The sequence below is a fragment of the Perognathus longimembris genome, chromosome 8 (assembly GCF_023159225.1).
Source record: "Perognathus longimembris pacificus isolate PPM17 chromosome 8, ASM2315922v1, whole genome shotgun sequence".
NCBI classification, from domain to species: Eukaryota; Metazoa; Chordata; class Mammalia; order Rodentia; family Heteromyidae; genus Perognathus; species Perognathus longimembris.
In genome coordinates, this window is record NC_063168.1 from 49395370 (window position 1) to 49399997 (window position 4628).

At 48.3% G+C, this 4628-nt stretch overlaps 1 non-coding gene across 1 annotated transcript; it reads right to left on the bottom strand.

The window, feature by feature from the left end:
• Positions 1–310: 310 nt before the first annotated feature.
• On the bottom strand, positions 311–403 carry Trnai-uau. Its single transcript is given in 2 exon segments — positions 311–346; positions 366–403. It is a non-coding gene; the product is annotated as a tRNA-Ile (tRNA).
• Between the last annotated feature and the right edge of the window lie 4225 nt (positions 404–4628).

Genomic DNA, 4628 nt, shown 5'->3' on the forward strand with positions numbered 1-4628 from the left:
GCTGGAGATCCGGTAACCACGCCCACCCCACCCCACCCCCGGCGGGATCTCCCCGCCGCCAGGGAGCGCCCCGGGGGCTGCGTGCCCCCTAAGGGACCGGGAAGCCTCCCAGAGAAACTGGAAGGGCGATGGGTGCGCGCCCGGGTTCGCGCGCTGGACGCGGGGCGCCGGTACAGGGACCGGGACAAAACAGGTAAGAGGCTCCACCGCGAGCTGCTTCCTGCGGACCAAGAAGCCTCTAGAGTCTTAACTCTTTTCTTCTGCAAAGAGATAAAACGGGACGGGAGCGTGCGGATTTCCAAAAGGCTCCTGCTCCAGGTGAGGCTCGAACTCACAACCTCGGCATCGCTCTGCACGTACTGCTGTATAAGTACCGCGCGCTAACCGATTGCGCCACTGGAGCTCCGCTGTGCAGGCCCGGCGAAGGCTCTATCAGGGCTCACCCGGCCCCGGGCGGCCTCCGCCGAGCATGCGCGGCGGCCGCTTGCAACCACCGTGCGAATCCCAGCTTCCCGGGACTCCCGGACGAACGCGCGACCGCAGCCGGGTAGCAGGGGTCCCCTCGGGGTGGCGGGGCTGGACAGGGAGGCCGAGGCGGAGGCCCGCGTCCTCAGCGGGGCTGGGGCTCGGGGGAGCGGGCGGGGGGCGGGGCGGGCCTGGCCGCGGCGGTGACGTGGGCCGAGGGGCGGAGCCGCGCGGGGCGGGGCGGGGCCGGTGGAGCCGGGCCCCGCGGGCCCGCGTGGGGCCGGCCCGCCTCCGGCCGGCTTTCTGCTGCGCCCTCCCGGGTGCATGCAGCAGGCGGGCCCCCAAAGTCAAGCCAGGCTCCCCGCGTCCCGGGGAGGTGGCCACCTCAGCACTTCGAATCGAAGAAATATCAGATTATCCATTTCTGTTTTAAAACCAGGAAATGTAAACGGCTAGGTTGGGACTGTTTCAGACACTTTTGACTTTGTAAAGACATTTTGAGAACTTTAAAAAAAAAAAAAAAAGATTATACTTTACAAGTACAGTGTGAAATTCAGCCCAGAATACACAAATACATATATACGTTAATATAGATATTAATGTATACATATGCGTCTTATATAACGCACATATACGTATAAATAAGTGCATATATACAGCATATACATTAATGTATGTGCGTATATAAATGTATATGTACACTATATACATTTATATATACATATGTGTATATACATAAATACATGTATATATAACATCAAATATGATGTATTAATGTGTACACATGGATTTATGTATGTATAATATGTATATAATGTATTATAACATGTATATATGTGTCTATGCATACATATGTATGCACACATATTTGTGTGTATTGCATACATTACTGTACATGTGTATATACCTTATATGTTTATACATTTACATATACTATTTACACTGTCTTCTCAAAGCAGCTTGCATGTGTAGAATCTATCTGCTCTTCCTGCCCTCCGTAGTTTCAAGCCGAGCCCACTTATGCCTTGAGCAGCCTCCTCCTTTCCTCCCCCATTCACCTAGCCACTCTACTGGCTCAGCAGATCCCCTAAACTGACCTGTCTGTGTGCCAGGGGAAGGCAGCACCTCATGAAAGGAACTGTAATGACTTACCAACCCCAAGGAAATTGAGATTCTGGGCAGAAACCTGGAGAAGGTAGCGCTGAACTTGAGAGTGATGAGCAGAACTTCTTGGGGAGTCTGCTGAGACCTGCAAACCACTTCCCCTCCCAGACTGCCTCCAAGGAGCAGCAAACTGTCCTCTCAGCCTCATTAGCAATGATCCTCTTCTGAGACCTCAAACAGTTCTCTTACTTTTCTGAGCCTCAGTTTCCCAAGCTATATGAGATTGTTCTAGCCTGCCTTAAATTAGAAGTGTTCCTGTCACCATGTAACTCTTACCAACACCTTGAAATTATGTTTTTGTTTTTGTTTTTGTTTTTGTTTTTTTATCTTTGACACAGTGTCTCACTTTGTAGCCAGGCTGGACTGCAACTGGAGATACTCCTACCTTAATCTCCCCAAGAGTTGGGATTGCAAGCACAGTGTTACCATCCCCGACTACCTTGAAATTAGTCATTTAATAGATTGCATAAAAGTGATAAAGTGCTAGCCTTGAGCTGGAGAGCTGAGGAACAACACTCAGGCCCTGAGTTCAAGTCCAGCTATCATAAAAGTGGAAAAGTCACTCCTGGGGACAAATGGAGCATCCAGAGGCAGTAAACCACTGCTTGGATGGCAGAGATGGTGTCAGATCTTAGAGTCACTCATGCTTGACCTTTCAAAAATTAATCAGAGCCAGGAGGTCCTAGAAGAATAGTTCGTAAGCATGCCTTTCTAATGCCCATGTCTGTCTACTAGGCAGGAACTTGCTGGTCATCTGTGATAGTGGGTAGTAAAGCTAAGTTTGTCAAATGGGGGAATAATTTAAAATCCTAACCCCCTGCATCTGCTCAAAGCCCTAACTGGCAGTGAATTTTGAGCTGGTACATCTGTTCAGGAAAGGAAGCTTGTGGACCTGAGATCGTGTCCTTATTGAGACCTGTTAAAGACCTGCAAAGATAATGTGGACATTGTTAGGTCATCACAGATCAGTTTCCCCAGCCAGTCAGGAAAATGCTTTTGCAAACTAGAATATTAAAAGGCTACACTGCTGTAGCCCAAGAAGAAGTCTGTATAGTTGTTAAAAGTTAAATGTAAGTTCCAGTTTGGAGTAAGGCTCCTGGCTAGGTAAGGTCAACGCCCCTGAGTCAGCCTGAAGAAGGTACAGAAGATGGATGGATGATCTTTGCTCATCAGCTCCCCTGTAGGATGTATGTTGGCCTAGAAAATCCTAGCCTTATTGGAAATATCTGATTTAAAGTTATTGCCCTGGCAAAATTACCCAAGGGCCATTGATTGCCTAAAGCTGTCTTGAAATTCAGTGGGGCACCAGCCTGCAAAAGCCAGTGTATTTAAGGCAACCAGGAAAATATTAGGGGATTTTACTAAAGTCAGGCCTAGGTTAAGTTCCTTTAACCAGTCTATGCAGAAAGTTGCAGGCAACCAGCAGATTGGAGCCACTGGGAGACATTGCTGCCTGCTGCTGCCATGTCCCCTGCCCATCCCATTTGGGTTAAGATCAAGGACGGCCTGACAGTCATCTGGAAGAATCTACATCTCCATCCTGAGCACTCCTCCTATGGTACGAGCAGATTGGACTCCGTCAAACGCAGCTGATTCCTGCTGGAAGGCCACTTTGGATCTGCTGAAACTAAGATTTTGGGGGGACATTCTTCCTGTGGTAACCTTCCCACTCCTCTGAGTTGACTGGAGTTGACTAGCTCTGTTAAGAAAATTGGAAAGCATGCGTGGCAGGCTAGAGAATCACTCCCAGGCGATGCTTGGGGTGGGAGGTGTGTCCAAGTGTATTAGAGTGTGTCCAGATGGATTAGGATGTGACCTCAGAGAAAGGAGAGAGGTAACTGCCTCCAGGTGTGCCAACCTAGGTAACTGGATGGAGACTTAAACAGGTGAGGACACCTGCAGCCCTCCTGGGGGTGGACCACACAGATAACCTGTTTCTTTCTGGGTGCAAGCTTAAGAGCAGCAGTCCTATAGGACTGACTCTTGTCTCATCCTTGCTCTCCCCAGCAGCCTGTGGGTGGAGTCACTTTACAGTCCAGGCAAGATTAAGCTCTCCAAAAGAGAAATCAATGATTTGATTTTTGTGTACAAGAAAAAAAGGGGGGAATGTACTATGGAGGTCAGATCTGGCCAGTGCAGCGTCATCATGGGCTGTCGAGGGGTGTCAGATTGACTCCATCTCAGATTAGTTAAAGTGAGCAGAAGCTGACTCCATCTTCACTAAGATCTCCCCTGCCCTATCCAGGGAAGTTCCCCTTTGCTGTGATAAGGTTGTGTAAACTGCTTGACCACCTGAGTAGCAGAAAGCTCAAGGTTAAACCTGTGCCCTCCCATGAGTAGGGGTATCCACCTGCATCATGTGAGCCTCACCAAATCCATGTACCAAGTCTAACTAAAATGATAGATTACTTCAAACAGTTGCCATGAGGCAGACTGTAACTCTGTTGGCCACCTGTGTGTTACCTGGCATGCTCTGTAAGTGTTGTAATCTCATTGGCCACCTGCATGTGGCAGGCTTGACCATGTGGTGTTTGCCTTTATAACTGGAGGGTGGCCCAGGTCCCAGCTCCCAAGTCTGGGCCGTGACTCTGGCCAGTCAGTACACTTTTTACTTCCCCAATAAATTCATCTTTTTACTTGAAAAAAATAGATTGCATAAGATATATAATAAAGAAGAGATTTTAAAAAATAAAGCCTGCTTTAGATCCATATATAGTTTTTGTTCTTTTTTTTTTTTTTTGCCAGTCCTGAAGCCTGAACTCTCCCTGGCTTCTTTTTGCTCAAGGTTAGCACCACTTGAGCCACAGTGCCACTTCTGTACTTTTCTGTTTATGTGGTGCTGAGGAATCAAACCCAGGGCTTCATGCATGCTAGGCAAGCACTCTACCACTAAGCCACATTCCCAACCCCATATATAGTTTTAAAAGTTATGCTTGTAATATAGAAAAAAAAGGCCTCAACCTTTTCCGTTTACCAAGTAATGCAATCTTTTAATGTAG